The sequence below is a fragment of the Passer domesticus genome, chromosome Z, assembly GCF_036417665.1.
Source record: "Passer domesticus isolate bPasDom1 chromosome Z, bPasDom1.hap1, whole genome shotgun sequence".
Lineage (NCBI taxonomy): Eukaryota > Metazoa > Chordata > Aves > Passeriformes > Passeridae > Passer > Passer domesticus.
Genome location: NC_087512.1, coordinates 64,210,139 through 64,229,882, shown reverse-complemented (window position 1 = coordinate 64,229,882; position 19,744 = coordinate 64,210,139).

Sequence of the window (19,744 nt, the reverse complement as noted above, 5' to 3'; positions counted from 1 at the left end):
TAATGATCATCATTAGCCTGGAATGTTTCTCATGCTTATAATTTTTTAATAAATTGAAATTATTTTTATTGCAAAATAATCCCCACATGCCCCTGTGTAATTTTGAATATTAATTCATTCCTATTCCCATATCTCTGACAATTCTGCCTCAAGTCATTTAGGCTCATATCAGAATGATCAGATTTTATTCTTGTACAAATTGTAGAGTCTTCTATGCTTTTGATACCAATGCATTTTAGCTTCAACACTGGTGCTGACACAAAATAATTACCAAGACATCAAGTGGTCTGTGTAAGGGCCTAATTTCATTTGAGACCAAGTTCTCACATATCACAAAATATGTGTTTGATAGGCTAGAAATTATTTTGATATTTGGTTCCAGCTGTGCAGGCTTGTACACATAACCAATAGATATCTCTTTCATGTTTCCATTTTTATCATATTTATCCTACTGACTTTATTTCCACTCAGTGACATTGCAAGAAACTGCTCCCTGATACTTAAGATAAAAAGGGAAGTACTGGATGTCACTAAAATGTACGTCTTTTGCAAACTTACATCTCTGCAAAAATAGCAACTATGATGTGTCAGCCTGAGATAACATCATCAAGTAATTCTCTGAGTAATACTGATAATTCAGACTCAAAATGGCATTTTTAATTTTCTACATAAGACATTATAATGTTTGGAGTTATCATATGAATATGTATTATAAAACTTTAGTACCTCAGAATGTCTGAATGTATAAATATGAAGAAGAACACAGAAGAAAAATTAAAATGTTTTTTAAAAAAAGCTCAACTGATTGAAAACTCTGGCTAGAAATTTCTGCATTGTAAACTGGGAATGCACAGTAGCAGTGAGCAGGATGTTTAAGATGTGCCATTACTTTTTATTCATATAATCTCAGGTTGAGACTGTCAACAGCTCTTAATATGCCCTATGAAAGGATCCTCCTAGAATACGTAGAACAGGCTTGGTGAGTAGAGACAAAAAAAAACCCAAGAAAAACCCGTAGCTCACAGTTCTGGCTTCACTGCAAGTGACAGTAATTATCTTCTCTGTTTACTTTAAACTCAGTCACAGGGCAGGACTACGAGGACTGAGGAAGAAGGCTTTAAGCAGAAACCTGAACGTGAGACAGAGTGCAACAGTGTAAAAACAATACTCTTGTGGAAGTGTCTTTTGTTCTAAGTACATTTCTTGTTAATTTTAAGAAAGGCTGATATAACACTGCCAGCTAGAGAAGGTGTGTTCAGGATCTGCAGCGGTAGAATTGGCCTGACACCAGCCTAAGGGCAGGTTTCTACCAGCACGGGAGTTTATTTATCTAAATCACTGGTCCATTAGGACCATTCTAAGTTTCAGCGCCATTAGGGCTACAACTGCTGCTCACTTATCCTGCTCCGTGCTGCAAGAGGAGGTCCTTGCTGCGTGAGGGCAGATTAGGGCAGATTACCTCTGTCTGCAAAGGGTAGGCAAGGTTACACTTGACCTGTCTGTCTGGTGTGTCACCCCCTGCACTCAGACGGGGTTTAGCCAAATCTATCATCACAGATGGCTGCTATGCACCAGCAGAGCTCTGCAAGACAGTTGTACTGGCTTACTTTATGGCTCCTGCATTAAGATTACTAAACTCTAAAGTGTGCACAGTGTCATGCTGTCTGTCTTAATTCAGAGTGAGCAGTCTCAGCACATCACAGTAATCTTGACAGACTGGGTGTTGGCTCATTTTCAGAGTTTTCATTGATTTTAAAACTGCTTTGATGACCCGCATTTTGGGAAGGGGAGCACCGGGGCAGGACAAATTGGGGAAAATTATTTGTCTCTCTGTTTATGCCTAAACACCCGATGTGACTCGTCACCCTTACCAAAAGTACAAGTCAGAGTCACAGCATCCTCACGCTTCAACTGTTGTGCATCCCACACCCAGGGTTTTAAGTCATTTACAGGAGGAAAAAGTGAGTAAATTCATTTTAAAGGAAACTTTCAGTTATTTTTCTCCAGTATTGTTTTTTTTTAAATGGATCAGTTCTGTACCATGGAACTTCTGTCCTCCTCAGATTTTTTTAAAGTCCTATATATTTTGGATTCAAGTCTGAATTGGTTTTTCACTTGTACAGAAGTTTATCACATGTTAAGTATTGGCTAAAGTAAGAAAAAAGAGAGACTGAGCAAGAGAGTTGTAAGCACTTATATTTTACCTCACATTTGGGACAGACAAAGTGCATGTATATAATTGGTTACTGTGGCTCTGCTGATGTGCACTAACTCGTTGAGCTGCAGTAAACTTAGCATCTGTCTGAGCCCTGAGGGTTTGTCTACGAACAAAAGTTGTGTTTAACCATACCATTAAAGTGCAGCAGAGGCCTCAAGCACAGATGCAGTCAGTTTGATATAAAAGTATGTAAATCCACAGAATTTGGCCCTATAAGATAATAGCAGTAAGCTAAAGGTATATAAAGTATTAAAGTATCTTTATACCTTAGTATAACATTACCTATAGGAGAAAACACCAGCGTATCACCACTTCATGCAATGAAATCCATGAAAATACTGTGCAGAAATCAGGCTTGAAGTAATAGAGTACCATTACTGCTGTTAAAATTATAACTGAACACATGTTTTAAATCATTCTACTTCTGTGGTGTGTGTCAGTCAGCAGGGAAAAAAATTACCCAGACTGCACACAGAAGAAGTGTGCGGGGTGGGAGTGAAACACACAAATGGTAAAATGCCACCAAAAGTCTTGTGCAAGAGATATTAAAACTTTCTGTTCAAGTAAGAAATGGTGCATTAAAAATTCAGGAACTGGAGAACAGGAAGGAATCTGAATCAAAAATACAGATTAATTGAGCAAATAGTCAATTGCTAAGATTTCTTCATTATGTGTTCATTTGCTAATTCATGACAATTAGGTGACTTTAGGAAGGTGGAAAGTATGACAGTAACATGATTGTTGGCAAACAAGTTTTTCTGTAGTTCTTGTATGAGCTTGATTTGAGACTTGGAACACATATATAATGTATTCACTCTTTTAAAGAGGAGCAAGAGAAAACAGGAGCCTTGCACATGCATTGGTAGAGAGACCTAAAATCTGAGACATACATTGTGTGCTAAATATACGCATAGAATGTGGTCTATGAGGAAATTCTTTGTGGTAGAGCGACACCATTGCTCCTGGAATGGATAATAAATTACAGACCATTTCTTTTGGCATGATTTAGAATATTTATTGCAAATATCTGCCATAACATAATCAGCTGTGTGACACAAAGTGGTAAAATGCATTGGGCATACTCTTTCGTCCTCTGAAGAATATGTGAAATCTTAATTTCAGTGTAGACAAAGGTTTCTGTCAAGGTTGGATCATCACAGTCAAATGCAAAATAACAGCCACTGTTATAGAAAAAATTCAGTGGTAATGCATGACTTTATGCTGATGTACTTCCTTTTCACTTCCGTGATGTATTTGTTTATTAGAGTCTATTAGGGTTACCTGGAGAGGTTTTGGTAGCAGGTGGACCACAGGGATGTGAGAGACTGGAATGTTAAGGGTCAGTGACTCACACAGTGGGTGCTTTGCTGAGGCCAGGTTTGCAACCTCCAGCCAAAAGGGAGGAGGAGAGGTTTTTGAGGGTGCAGAGAAGCCTCTGATCTGCACGAGGACAGCCCAGGTGCAGGGGTCGGCACCCACCACCAGCGGATGACTGTGACAAACCAATCTTTGCTTAGCAGCTAGAAGGGCTGCTAGCCAGATGGGGGAAAATAAATAGACCCTATGGAGATAGAACAGTGCTTTTTATCATGCCACGGTCCTCCCTTACACAAGCAGGCTCAGGTGTAAAACTGCCTCCTGGGGGATTTATCAGGACGTTAACATTCATGCACAGGCCGGAGGACTTTCATCCCTTCTGATGGGACATAACTGGCTCAGCCACACTGACGTGAGAGGCAGCTGCCATGTCTCAGGAGCTGTCCTAAACCATCAAAGACCCCCCACCAAGCACCCCCACACTCATTTCTCAAGCCTTCTACCATAGGACTGTGATCCACAGTGTTGCAACAGATAGACAAGGTTGCAACAGTGTTAAACTGCCCTAAGGGAGGTACCTGGGCATTCCCACATGAACATATTAATAACACATTGAATTCTGTGTTTCAGGCACTTCCCCCACCCCAGACAGACTAGTACTGAGACCATCACTTCACCCAATGGATATCAAAACTGAAGCAACCAAGTCTTGTCACTGGATTAATGGATGGTGACTGTATCTTTCAACTGTAATACTTTTCTTCTGTTTTTTTCCTTTATTTTCTTAAGTGTTGCTTTTATACTTTCCTATTGCTAGATTTCTATAGACGTATGTAGCCAAAATGGCTACATACTTCCTTTCCATTGCAGACAAAATTGTTCTAAAATCGGTATAAATATGTGTGTGTACACACACACATATTATATATATATATATATACATGAGAACATTGTCCATGCAGTGTCATTTCACTCTGATCCACCCCAGGGGTTCTATTAACAAGAACCCCAGGTACCCTTGCCTTCAGGGATGGGTGTACCATCTGAGAGAAGACACCAGAAGACGTCCCCATGTTGGACAGAAGGAGTTCCAGATGACTCCAGGGTGGGCCAGCTGCAGTCAGATGCTAATCCTGTCCATGATGTTGGTCTCACCTCTGTAATAACGTATTTAGGAAGTGGTAAAAAAAGCTGCACAACAGCATCTGAGAAACAAAAGTGAGAAAATGTGAGAGTGAAGTCCTGCAGACATCAAGGTCAGCGAAGAAGGAGCAGGAGGAGGTACTGCTGGTGCCAGAGTAGAGAATGGCACAGCTCTGCCCCTGCAACCCATGGACATCCATGGTAGAGCAGAGATCAACCTGCAGGCCCTGAAGAAACCCATGCTGCAGCAGGTGGACGTACCCTGAAGAAAACTACAGCTCACAAAAGATGGGGTTTTTTGGCAGATGTGACTCTGCAGGGGACCCACTCTGGACCAGCTTTCCTGAATGGCTGCACCCCATAGTAAGAACCCATACAGGAGAAACTCTTGAAGGGCCACACCCTATAGGAAAGACCCACTCTGGAGCACTTTGTGAAGGACTGTGTCCCATGACAGGGATCACATGGGGAAGAGCATGAAGAGAAAGTGACAGAGATGAAGGACTATGACATGACCACAACCCCTGTTCCTCACTCTCCCACACTGCTAGAAGGGAGGAGGTGGAAAAAGTGGGAGAGAAACTGAGCCTAGGAAGAAGGGTGGGAGAAGGGTTTTGAGATTTATTTTTATTGCTCACTATATTAGTCTGTTATAATGAATTGATTATGTGTTACATTAATTTCTGCACCTGGAGTCTGCTTTGCTCCTGAGTAATTAGTAAGTGACCAGCCTGTCTTTAGCTCGACTCATCAGCCTTTCACCATATTTTCTCCCCCTGTCCTGTTGATTGAGAGAGAATGATAGAGCAGACTAGAGCACTGGTGGACAGCTGACAAGCCAGTCAAGGTGAACTCCCCACAGAGAGAGTAGTGTTAAAGGACATATTCTCACATGATTTTACCTTGTGTTGCATAAACAACTATCTCAAATAGTAAAATGCCACTCAAGTGTGACACAAGCAATAGACCCTACACAGCTACCTCTGTAAAGAAGAACCTTCCTCTGCCAGAGCCAACTTTTTCAAAGCACAAACATCAAAAGGCTGACTTCATTTTGTCATAAGATATATAGTTTTGTCATTTATTTCCAAATCACATGATTCTCTCTAATTATTCTGTACCAACATATTTAGCATTATTAGAAGAATACAGATTCATACCCCCCAAAAAAGAAAGGTGAAATAAGGTACAGCTGTATCAGGACACACTGTGGGATACTGTTCCTGGAACAGTGATGCACCAGTGCTTTATGCTGATTGTGCAGATACACACATGCACTGAATCAATGGAGTGGACATTTTCCAGACATATTACATCCAGAAATAGTTATTTGTTGGGCATTTCATAAGGATGAAAGCAGTTACAGCCAAAACCAATATCTGATTGTTACACCAGTGTGGAACAGGCTGTTCCTCTTCAGGCCTTTTATTATTTAAAGAGAGAAATATTGGGAAGAGTGCTAAATTAGTGCACTATATCTCTTATAGCGGTACTTCCCACATCCCTGAAATTAAGAGGGACATATAGGCAAGGACATAGCTGCAGAGTTTGAAGCTTCTCTAATTCCAGCTTACTTTAGGCGTATCAAAGGCTGTCTACTTACCAAGCATAGCCCTTCAACTCCAGCCTAGCACAAAGAGGTAGCCTGGTGATTCCTTTTGTCCGTAACCTGTGACACTTTCTGATGCTCAGGATACAAAGACAAAATAGTTTTCCAGTCATCCCTTGTACTTACCTCTCCCAGCCACACCCTTCAGTATATTCCTCTGTAAGGAGAGCTGCACAGAAGGAGGTGTAGGTGATAACTATACTGGGCATCATTCTTGCATGATCCAAGTGGCGCTGAAGACAAGGTGCTCTGAAGTTTGCGCAATGTGAGCCCAGCTTCCCTGCAAACACTCCTAGTACCTGGTGTGAAGTACTTCCCAGATGGCTGCAGCCCATGTCACCCTCAGCTAACACACTGAACCAAGTATAACTCATATGAGGAAAACTGATCACATACAAACTCAGACACTGACTCAATCATGCAGTAAAATGCAGTAACACAATAAGTTTCAGATTTCGTGAGGTAGAACAATATTTTACCTCACCTTTTGAATAACCATACATGAAATCACCTATCAGTGATGCATAATAGACATGGTAAGTCAGTCTTGTGTCTTACCCAGGTGTTAGGTCTAACATATTCATTGGCATATGCAGATATAGATCAATTTTTTTTTTCTTCTTTTACGGTTTTACATCTATTTAAACCAATTGAGTTCAATTCTTTCAAACAATAGCCAACTCCATGGATCTCAGAATAAACTGTTCCCTTTAAAAATGTAATTTCACCAAACACTTGTGGTCTAAATTAACTGTTTGGTTGATTATAGATACCGTTACTGCACTATGGCACACAAGCCCAGTAGGTGTTTCTATTTTTAGTACATTTTCATTAAAATTTCTATGTAAAGTAATTTTGATTTTAAAAAATCATGCATTGGTGATACATATCTGACAATGATAACACACACTGACCACACAGCGGAGCAAGGCACTTCAGCTATAAAACTGTATTTCTTATGAGAGCTTTCAGAAAACACAAGTTCATACAATATGTACAGTAACATATGGGCCAGTAATAAGTAATGAGGCCATTAGATGCAATAAATGGTATGAAACATGCATCTGGGGTGAGATCCACAGTTTTGAATTAGGTGCTTTCTGCCCCATACATACTGCCAAGGGAGTCAAATTCCCTTGGGAGTATAATTTGGACATTTTGTAAATTGAGCAAGTGATTAGGGAGTTGTGGCCGCAGCTTTCTTCATATAGAGCAGCAGGCACAATCTCCCCAGGGTTTCTCCTGGGAAAGGCAGTGAGAAAGCTTAGAGAAGGTAATGAAAACAATTCTTACCTCTATTCACTGCACCTGTTGTTTGGCACATGTGGAATGTGTTATGGAGATTGTTTACCAAAGAGTCATTTGTTGATTGGAGTCTGGTGATGGTTGTTTGGATTGATTGACCAATTAGGTCAAAGCTGTGTTGTGACTGTCTGAAAGGGTCATCAGTTTTTCTTTAGTAGTATAATCTAGTGTAGTATAGTATAATAAAATATAGTATAGCTTTTAAAAGCATTTCCTCAGCCTTCTGAATCACAGAATCAGAGGACATTATTCCCTGGCTGGGGGTCATTCAGCATCGATAGGGAGTCACTGTGACACCCCATGTCCGGGCTGCAGGCAGGCCCCTTCCCGTGCTCTAGCTCTGAGCCTGGCTTTACTGAGCTGGTGAAACTGTACTTGTGTTTTGTTGGGAAGCAATGAGGGATGAAGACATCCTGACCCTCCGTGTACTTCTTGTTTCCTACTCCTTGTAACAGCATGGAAACTTTCAGCACAACAGTGTCATTCCAGAGCTGAATGCCTCGGCTATCAAAGAGGTGATGTGGTGCTGTGCAGAGACAGGGACCCTGTGCTTTCACCAAGCACAGAGCTCTGCTGTTGCAACTTGCAGCCTTCTTTCTCTTGACTAAAAGTCTGGAGGACAATGAGGACAATCATCATTCTTTCTTGCTTTGGATAAACAGGAGGGGAAAATTACATGCAAACTTTCTCAGGCTGGGAGAAGGACTGAACACAAGTCTCCCACAAGATGACTGAATGCTTTTGTTATCCAGTGAGTGGTGGCTGCGCCTTTCTCTTTTGAGACAAACAAATTGACCACATCAGCATTTAGATGAGAATCTGATCCTGACAACAATATTTGGAGGGTAGCACATAGGTGGAGTCATGCATTGTATCAGGCAGGGACACAGAGCTCAGCACTGAGAGCTGCAAAAGGATCTCTGAATCAGGGCCCTTTTAAGACTTTTCAGTCAAAGAATTATATGCCCAGGGCTAAAACTGAAAGACAGTATCTATGGACCTCAGTCTTACATTTTCATGGCGTTGCTCTGCTCTAGTTCTACTTTAGCCATGAAAACCCTTTATTTGGCATAGTTCATGCTTTCATCTTGACACACATAATTGGATCTTTCAGTTAGGATGAACTAATATATAAAATCACTGATTTTTTCCAATATTTGGTGTGTTAAAATTAAGATTTTTAAAAATAATATGACATGTTTTTATCAGATTTTATGCTTTATATGCATACTCAAACATATCAGGACCACTACAACAAAACTAACCTCTGATATTTTGGGGATGTTGTTCCAAAATGGAGGATGTCCACTAACAGATACTCACTGAAGAGTCTACGTCAAAATAGGCATATACATGAAAATGTTCTTTGTTCCTTAACAAAGGAATAGAAGGGAGCAAAAAAGTGTTCTTGATTGACAGAATTCTTAAACTGTCTCTTCAGTTTTATGCAAATTATTGTTATTTTCAGGATATCAGTATTAAAAATTTTGCAGGCTTGAAGAAAAATGTTATATACAAAGGAAAATAGAAGCTACATAAATAATTATTAGTAGATAAAAATAACTTACCCATGAATACATGGGCAAAAAAAATTAAAGAACATGCAATTACTAGAGTTCTATTTATTAATACTTTCTAGCCAAAAAACACTTGGAAACAAATTGGCAGAAAACCAAAACTCCCTGCAAGTGCAAGTAAGAAACAACAAAATTAACACACCCTTGAGTTCATTTTAGCTATGAATAGTTAAAAAAAGAAAATAAAAAACAAATCCAACCCAAAAGTCCTTCTTTCAAAATGTTTATTCTTTCTTCATCGTGTATTTCTCCCCCCACCTAAAGACAAGCACTTGAAAAATCTTTATCCGCTAAATTGTTTGGGACTACTTCATACTTTTCAAAGAGAAACACTTAGATTGCACACAAGATTCATCATACCAAACTAGAACTGCAATATTCAATCAACTTTTGTCACTTAGAGCAATTATTGTTTAAAGAACCTCAAACACTATCAGTGGTTTATGTCCATCTTGAATCTTGGTCCTATGTGTGTTTCTATATGCTTTCAAAACCTTACAACCAGAGAAGCAGGAAGCTAAATCTTTCTGCAAACTTTGTGTCCCCCTTCTCTGGAGGTGCTTTAGGAAGTTTATTTATATTTTTTATATCATATGATTATAAAATTGCCTGAATCAGTCAGGATTTCTCACCTGCTTTTGCTAAGATGGGCCAAAAGTTATCTCCTAGAGAGGTGCCTTCATAGCAGAGATACAGTTAGTCTTCCCCTAAATCTTTTCTAGGTTCTCAGAATTTGCAGCTTGTAGGGTTCCTGAGTCAGAAGTGATTTTTCACAATTTTGAATGCTTCAGGTATCCACCTTATTAGCTAGTTTAATTTTCATTAAAAATTGAAATGAAATGTTAGGTGGGAAATGTCAAGTTTCACAGGAACCTGTGGTGAAGAATTTCCACTGTGTAATTACCTACAGTGTATGCAAGATCCACCTCCTCTGTCCTGACTTGTCCTTTTCTGGATGTTTTCTAAAACAATGACAAAATTTCTGAAAGCAAAAGAAAATAAATCCACAAGAATTACAGGATAGTAAAATTCTTTCATCTTTTTCCTTTCCTAATACTTTCCAAAAGTTAGTGTGCTTTTTTGATCACTAAATTTTGACTAAGTTTTGTTATGAAACTTTCTGCTATAAACTGAAGTCCAAGTCCTGCCATTACCGTCAGCTCAGATAACTTATTTTATATTTTCCCTACGAACACATGGGGGCAAGGAGAGCAAGGCCATGTGCTGTGTGCATCAGTCTGTATTTACCTTGTTAAATTTCATCTGTAATTTTAATCCCCAAGTACATAGTCCCACAAAGTTCTTCTACAGTTCTGCACAGGTAACTCCATCATTACTATCCCATGCCCCTTGGTTTTGCCATCAAAATTTGTCACCTCTTTATACACCCTTGCCAAATCAGAGAAGTTTCCTAAGTCTGCGGCAGTCATCTGTCAAGAACATTTGCACAGTCATGCAGAAAAGGGAGAAAAACTACAGAGATAGCAGAGCTACAGAGGAGAACAATTAAACAGTCACAGATTTGAATTATTTGTTCATGCATTCATTGGAGTCTAGATTCCAGAAGACTGACAAGGGGAAGATGCAATAAAATCACTCTTTTGGAAAAAGTAATCTCTAAGCCATGGTTTTGTTCATGAAGTAAAATTCCTGCAAGGCATATCAGTTGATAATGTTTTAATGGGTTTAGATTTAATACAGTTTAACCAAGTCACACTTAAATCAATTAAAAACCCTTCTAGCAGACTTAAGTAATGAAATACATCACAAAGTAGCTATTTTGTTATTACTTTCATAGCAGAACTACTACAGCAGATTACAGGTATTGCTACCATGCACACTTGTCTAGAGTACATAAGAAATAAGACACCTCAGTCCACTGCACTGTTACCACAAATAGCACACAGACCCACAGCAGTCTTTCAGTATGCTTCTTTGTGACAGGTGGCAGAAACGTTCTCCCAATTATTCATTACTTTTTATTTATTTACATGCTAAATTGCTAACACACAAGCACTGCTCAGAAATGCTGTTGTACTTACCACAGTCAGACCCTCCTTCTAGCAAACCAGAGTTAGCCTGTGAGCTGTGTGTCTTGGGTCAATAAATTCTGATGCTGCTGAACATATGGACATGAGGAGGATATGTACCAGATAGAGCTGCTGCCTCTTGCTAATGCCTGACTCCTTGAGTTTCCCAAAGTCAGCATACAGAAGGATGGTATAGAAGATACATGAGCTAAGAAATTCCCAAGCTATATAAAAGTACTATCACAAAAATAATGCTGTAAAAGTGCTTTTTGGAGCAGTGCCTAACGCATAACCTGCAGATAACAGAGAATTGCTGGGGAGGGACATAAGCAGGAGCAGTTGTGATCCAGAACAATTGGTTTGTACCACATCCATTTTTTGCATCACCCCAAAGCTGTGGCGCTCCAAAGAGGAAGGAAGAGTAAAAGAATCCAAGGGTGTTTAAATCTTTAAAGAATTCTGGGATACTCTTGTTTTCTGCATATTAATGCAACCTTTTCCTGGCTGCCTGCGGGCTATACCATACATCCAGCACTGCTTCTGTATGCATGCCATACCAGCCAGTTCAGTTTTCATATTTCAGGTGGCACCTGATGTGTGGCCTGCCAAAGGCTCCTGAAAGGTTAAGCTCAGCTTGATAAGGGAAATAACCTCATATTAATCATTCTCCCAGTTTTTCTCTCCATCTCCTGCTGTAGTTTTTAGCACTGAAATAACAACATAATTGAAATGCAAATAGATGAGACAGAAATTAGTAAAAATACCTATCTTCTTTTAGTTCTTTGAATTTCCAAATAAATGCAAAAACACTATGTGACTTAGAAAACAGCCAGTAACTTTGGATCAACTTATGTCATGGCAATGTATTCCCACTGAAAATTAAGAAACCATTTCTTAAGGCCTCCTTACTTTGCTACTGGCTATGTGCTCTGAAGTTAACAGCACAGTTGTGCACTCTGCTACCAAATGCAATTATGATTTGAACTATGGCAGCAGGCAAAACGTCTTCACTAAAAGCTGTTCATGAGTTCATAAATCAGAACCTATTTCTAAACTGCCAGAACCTTTGTTAACCCATGGTGAATTTTGTGATAGAAAGTTGTGGGTTGTCAGTGAAGTAAAATTTGAGGGAACCTCTTTTAAACACAGTGGTCTTGGGAGCAGTGAGGAATCACAGGTGACTACACTGAAGGACTGAGAGGAATGTTGCCCTCTCTGTCCCCTCCTATACTATGCCCATTGTTGATAAAGGCTGTCTTCCTTTTGTTGGTGTTCATTGTGGAGAGAAATGCACTAGTTATTTACTGGCGAAAATGAGATGGCAGTAACAAGCAATGGAAGACAGTGCTGTTTTTCATTTTGCATTGATGCCCCTCTGCAGAGGCATGCATTTCTCACATTATTCTTCTCAAAGCCTTTATTGTTCTGGCTTCCTGTCACAAATCAAGCTGGTGATGGCAGCCCCATGAAATCCCATTAGCATACTGAGAGCAGTGTATTACAGTACCAGGCAATAGAATAAATGCAGAACAATAAGTATTAATAGGGAATGCATCATCCCAAAATGGAACAGCAGCTCTGTACTGAAGGCTGGTTCTATGAAGGTGCCTTCTCCACTGCTTGAAAACAAGCAGTACTTTTAGACCTCAGTTGCACAGTCAAGTAAAATCTGGCTAGTATAAACCAAGGAAAACAGAGATGCAAAAGGTGTTATGCTACATGTCCACATGCAACCATCCATCTCTCCCTTTTCATGGACTATAATTTCAATGTCTTTTGACTTCCAGATATAAAAAGTTTATTATTTTTTGATATAGAGATGTGACTGGACCCTGCAAACAACTGAACTTACTTTAGAGTCTTATTCTTTGCTTGGCTGGCATCAATGTCAAGCATGTGATGGCAGTCTTCAGAAGACAGTTGTCTTCAAAAGAACCAGTGCCTGTGAAGTCTGAACTAGAAGGAAAATTGCTAGTTTGTAGCCAGTCAAGCACCAGTCTGCTAGGGATGACCAAGAAGACAGCTGGCACATCAGCATATACTAACACCTCAGTAATGCTGGCTGCTCTCAGGGACAGGCCTGTAAATGCCCTCTCCTTAGGTGCTCTTAAAGGTCTTGAGTTAAGGGAGATAAAGCAGGCAACTGCAAGACAATTTTGGGGGAAAAGGGACAATCTGACTAGCATAAGGAACAATTCTACAGAGGAATTGCCGTTTACCTTTGCCTCAGACAAGGACTGTAAAAGCCTCTTCAAAGACGTGGATTCTCACTGCCTGTCAAATACTGGTGTGTTCAAAGGTGGGAAAGGAACTGTGTTTTTCCAGAATTAAAAGGATAACCAATCTGAAAGACTTTTAAGAAAAGCTGTCAAACACTATGAAAAAGCAAACCAGACTATGTATTGGCATACTGTTTTGATGACTAATCATTTTCTAGTTTTAAATATAGGTTTTAATTCTAAAAGTGAAAACAGAGAGTTCAGATTTTTTTCACAAGGGTTTCTGTGTTAGTAACTTGCAATGATATAATGACATGGACTATAATAGTTTAATTTTTAAGTGGGTCTGTGGCTTGGTGAGAAGATACCACAATGTCTTTTCTAGGGTCTTCTGGTCTGTAGACCAACAGGTCTACAGTTAGTTCTGGGCACTCTGTCTGCAGACAAGCGAGCGAGTAAAATATTAAATGAGAACCTCACAATGAAGATTTCTCCTAGGGCAAACATTTGCAAGTCTGGTTGTGTGGCTGAATATAGCTGCAATGCATTGTCACAGGTCTTAATGCTAGTTCATGTTACTTGGTGTATTCTTCTGTCTTTTCTTTGTAAAATTCAAATATTAAATGGGGGAAAAAAAACCTGAAAAGCAAAAGAAAAGAGGAGATGGTGTGTGATATTTTTTTTCATCTTTCCAAATAGATTAGGCTTGCTCTGACATGAGGAATAAACAAGGTCTCAATGAATTAGGCCAAAGATGGCAATGGGGAAGGAGCATGAACATCTTCAGAAGCTTAGGAAAAATATTATGTTCAGGAGTTCAGACTGAAGTCAGACAAAGGTTTGAAGTTAAGAGAGAAAGCTGACACACAGAAAAGCATCTAGCCTGTTCAAGTTTGATTTAAGCTTTTATGCAGGTCTCCCTTGCCCCACAAGATGACAGTTCCAGAATAAGCATGTCAAACAGCAGGTACAGGCCTCATTACGTGAGCAGGAATTAACTTAGGAATTCCTTCCTTAGGCTATCAAAGAGGATGCCCATTTGAGAACCTACAAAGGTCCATTTTGTTTGTCGAGTGTAGACAAGCATGCAAGAGATTTTTAAATCACATAAGATCTCTGCTTCACCTAGTACTGTATAGCACACACCAAAGAAAAAATTCTTTCCTCTTCCAAATGGAGACCATTGGGTATAACATGAAAAATGGGGTAGACCCATAGGGTGGGAGCATGTGAAATTACAAACGTTACCACTATATGCTGCTCTAGAATCCATAAACTCTGTTTGCTCAGCAACATGTGTTTAGGAAGATTCAAGAATAGTTATCTTAGCAAACACAGCATCTGTCCCTAACTCCAAAATAAATGCTGAAATATTTTTAGCTATAGAAAACTACAAGACAGAAAACTGTCATGTTTCATTATGATAATTCCTTAATTAAGAGATGGGGGACATTAACAATGTTTCTCAAAGAAAAGCCCCTAGTAATCCATCAAATGTGGAGGTATTCATGTATCCATGCACAGTATGTGAGGACGGGGCTAAAAATGTCATAGCTGTAGGGCAATTGATTGCATTGCCTTTGGAATTAACTGCAACTGTATAATGGTTTTTCTCACTGTATTACTGTGTGGATGCATTAGATGCCACAAAGACCTATGAAACAGAAATTACTTCATGTTCATCCACCTACTTCAAACTAATGCCCTTGTAAGACTCTCCTCAAACAACCTTGAAGTTGCTTTGTTTCAGGAAGTGCAAGGTACTGGGTGAAATGATTTACCTCTCAACTTCTTGGAAGTTCCCTTTCCATACAGTGAGCTCATGTTTTCTAAATTGTTAATGGTTGTTGTGACGTGAGTCCTGGAAACATTACACTTGAACATGAAGAAATATATGCATTTTTTCACACTAATCTCACATTATTCAACAGTAATGAGTGGCATAGAAGCAAGTCCTGAAAGTTAAGTTTCAGATTAAACTGACCTTTGAGACTGAGTGTTCATTAAAATTTAAGATTTCAAAATATATGTGTAGCATGAAAAAATAAAATTATTAATGTGATACACAACATTCTATGTGAGAAAACCGTTAACAAATATTTAGTAAAGCATATTCATTTCTACATCTCCATAAGAAAACCTTATTACAGCAGTAATCCACTCTGTAACACCTTCCCCTAGCACTAAAAACAAACTGGATGAAAATAAATTCAGAGTTGTGTGTAAGCATACCTTCCTTTGAGCTGGAGCATATTAAGTTTTATGACTGAGCTTCATTTATAACTAGTCCACAGAAGATCTCAAATAGTCAAGCCATTACTGCCCTGAAAACAGATGTGATTTTCCAAAGCAATGCTTTTCAGATGTAGTCTTACTTCTACTTCAGATTTAATAACAATACAAAATAATCTATTCATCTTTGAAAAAATAGATTAAAAAAATAGTCTGCAAGTCATGCTGTTGACTGCATGCACTGAGGAAATTCTGTCACCTTGCCTAAGTACCTCCTAGTATCCTGGTCAGATTGGTGTTCTGCTGTAAAAAAATGCTTCCTGTCTCACAGACCATATGCTGGGATCCAGGATAGCCTTTAGAGATCTAAGATAATCTTTAGCTGTGAAAATATAAGTTGCAGTCCTCAGAAAAGTCACTCAGCTCTTGCTTAAATCTGGAAAGAACTTAAGTTTACAGCAGTACACTGGCCTTACAGCTAACCTTTGGTCATTCCTAAAACAACTGGACTGTCAGTCTCACATGCAAGTCCCAGTGATTTCAGCTGTCCAGGTCTTAACCAGTGGCTTAATACAATCCAAATTGTGAGAGCACAACTTCCAGACGGGGTGCTGAAAAAGGCATTACCATTGCATTGCCCCCACATGTGCCAGATGATGGAGAGGATGCACCACTGTTCCTGCTGCTTATGGAAAATCTATTTCAGTTTTCACCCCCACTTGAGAAGATCCTAAACTGTATATCTGATCCCAGATCCCTCTCTTCTCTTCTGTCATCTGCCCTGGTAAGAGAGGGACTCCTTTATTCTTGGGTTTTCCTGTTGTGGATCCACTTGCTATTGGATATATCAAAGCAAAGTGGGGACAGATAGTGAGTGTGAATGTGTCCATCTGTCATACTAAAACTAGTCCCTGTGTATTGACATCAGACATTTTATCAAATGACTGTTTAATGTAAAATACACCTTGTGGGAAGAATAAGGCAGACTGTCTGCTCTAAATACCAATTGCAGATTTTCAAGGTATGAATAACTTAAAGGGATTTGATCACAGTGACCTATATTCAGACTGTTCATTCAGTTAGATCAGTCCAAAACTGCACTGCAGGATGTCTGGTGCCATATGTTGCTTTCCAGCATGGCAGTTGATGTAAGTCAGTAAGTCAGTCATTAAGGTATTGCATTTCTAAACTGCTTCTCCTGGGAAAAAGGGAGGAAAGAAGGTGGAAGTGGGAAGGAAGGAAGGAAGGAAGGAAGGAAGGAAGGAAGGAAGGAAGGAAGGAAGGAAGGAAGGAAGGAAGGAAGGAAGGAAGGAAGGAAGGAAGGAAGGAAGGAAGGAAGGAAGGAAGGAAGGAAGGAAGGAAGGAAGGAAGGAAGGAAGGAAGGAAGGAAGGAAGGAAGGAAGGAAGGAAGGAAGGAAGGAAGGAAGGAAGGAAGGAAGGAAGGAAGGAAGGAAGGAAGGAAGGAAGGAAGGAAGGAAGGAAGGAAGGAAGGAAGGAAGGAAGGAAGGAAGGAAGGAAGGAAGGAAGGAAGGAAGGAAGGAAGGAAGGAAGGAAGGAAGGAAGGAAGGAAGGAAGGAAGGAAGGAAGGAAGGAAGGAAGGAAGGAAGGAAGGAAGGAAGGAAGGAAGGAAGGAAGGAAGGAAGGAAGGAAGGAAGGAAGGAAGGAAGGCTGTTTTTCATGCTTTTTAATGCTTTTGATCACCAGGTTGTGAAAGTGTCACTTAGATACCAGGAACATCCTCACATCATTCCTGTGATCCTGCACAGGCTAGCAGACTTACTACTGTTCTTGTAGCACAGGTAAATATTGTGTTCTTGGACTGTCTGCCCTCCCTGACAGCTTTCAGTTTTTAATGCAGTTTAATGTAGATTTAGTAAAAAACTAGTCCTTGTTTGATGACTTATGATTCCTATCTCTGATTAGAAGTTCATGCATTGTGAGAGGGTGGGGTGTGTTTGGTTTTGCTGAAGTAAGTCAGGTCACTCATTCTGTTTCTACAAAGTGTGTTTGTCACAGCATTCCCTGCTTTGGTTACCTTCCCCCCCCCCCCCCCCGCTTTTGTAAGTGTTCTGCTTTGTTTGGGGTTTTTTTTTCTAATTGTATCCAAAGTAAACTAAAAAATATTACAAAAGATAAACAGAAGTCTTAAGTGGAATTACATTTCCAAAAATTTACAGGCCTGTTTCACATCCAAAGATGAAAGGCAAATATGAATAATCTTTGAAATGTAGCATGAAAGCCTGCTAAAACTCTGTGCCAAGCCACCAGCACTTTCAATAATATCACTATTGTCCTACCCTGTCAGAGGACTTCACTCTGACTTTACACCAGCTAACTGTCCCTGTGGTTCTGCTGGCTCACCAGGGTTTCCACATCTCACCAGGGTTTTCTCACCTGCAGAAAATGGTCACTAAAGCTCTCTGTAAGATCTGCAGAGGTCCCCAATAAGATATACATTTGTCTGGAGCTCTTCCAGTCATTTATTGCACCCATTCCCTCATTCCTGGGAAGTATAATTTTAGAATTTGTCCTTTATTCCCAGGAACATATCTAAGTAATGTAAGTAATATAGGCTACACAGAGGTGTTGGAGGAACAGCTGCAGTCCAAGAAAACTCTAGGAAAAAATGCTGCAATTGCTACTCATGGCCTTGTCCTGTTTTGTTATTACACACCTCTCTTGCAGAGACAGCCAACATATTCAGTGAGGGAAGGCAGGAAGAGGTCACTGAGATACACTTTCAACCTGAGGTCAAAAAACCTCAGGTTGTTTCACTGCCTTTTTCTCAGGGGAACAATGCAGACCCCCCCACTGTAAATGAGTTATGTTTTCTAAGATAAAGCAATGTTTTGATGATGATTCCCAGTAATTAGAAGAAATATACAGCATGCAAGTAAAGTTAATAATTCAATCAACTGCTTTTTTGAATAATGACAAAAAACTAACCACTAAAAGTGGTTGTTAAAGAAAGGAAGTCTCATATGTCTATCAGTTTTAGCTAATGCAGCATTTTCACTAAAATCTGTTATTTTTATTGTTATTAGCAGCCTTTCTTGGGTCCCAAGCTTTCCACAAATTTCTCTTTCTGCTTTTAGGAGTTTATAGGAAATCAAAACTCAAGACATCTTGAGAAAACAAAAGGTATTAACATTTTTACATATTTAAATTATATGGAAAGGTAACAAGTCACATATTTTATTTCTAGAACTATTCTAAATAATCCTGCGTATTGAAGTTGAGGAAGGCATTATAAATTAGTCCTAGACACAATATACTTACTAAATTTAAATTTTTATAAATTCATATTTTATCAGAAAGTATAATCAAGTAATCTGTTTTACTTTCAACTCAGCAGATTAAAATAATCTCTTAGGGTCCTACTAAGAAAGAATCATACAAATATTTCATTAAGCATATTTACACAAAGCTTTACTAGCAGCACCTCTGCATCTACAAAGCAGCATTGCTTCAAAACTCAGTTTGGGAATTTGATTTTCCCTTCATCCAACACTGGTATCCTCAAAAATAATGAATGTATTGGTCAGAGCTCCCACAATTGTTTAAGAATACCACAAGCACTTTATTACTAATTGAATAAATAGATAGCATGTGTCTTTGCTTCAGCAGCCTTTATTTATTTTATGGACATTTTTCATCAACTTACTAACATTTTCTGTTTGAATTGCTACATAATTGAATGTTCCCCATCTGGAATGTTAATACTCGGCATGCAGAAAAGGAAGTCAAAGTGAAAAAAAAAGTAACAACATTTCTTTGACTCCCATGTCAGTAGTACCAATTAGCTACATGAATTTTCCATCTGCTTTCAGTAAAGAATACGTGAACAGCTGCATCCTACAGGAAGACAACCTGATGCAGCCAACAGAAGCTGTCAAGCACCTGGTCATTTCCTGTCACCAGCTCCACTACTGCTGCAGATGTCAAATCACACTGGGTTTGCCAGCTAGCTTTGTACAAACTCTGCTAAAAAAAAATTGCCACTGTTTTCTCTCCTATTGGTGAAATCTCTTTGCCTATTGATCTAAGTGGTTTGTATTTATATTTTACTTTATTGGATAGCAAAACACTGTATG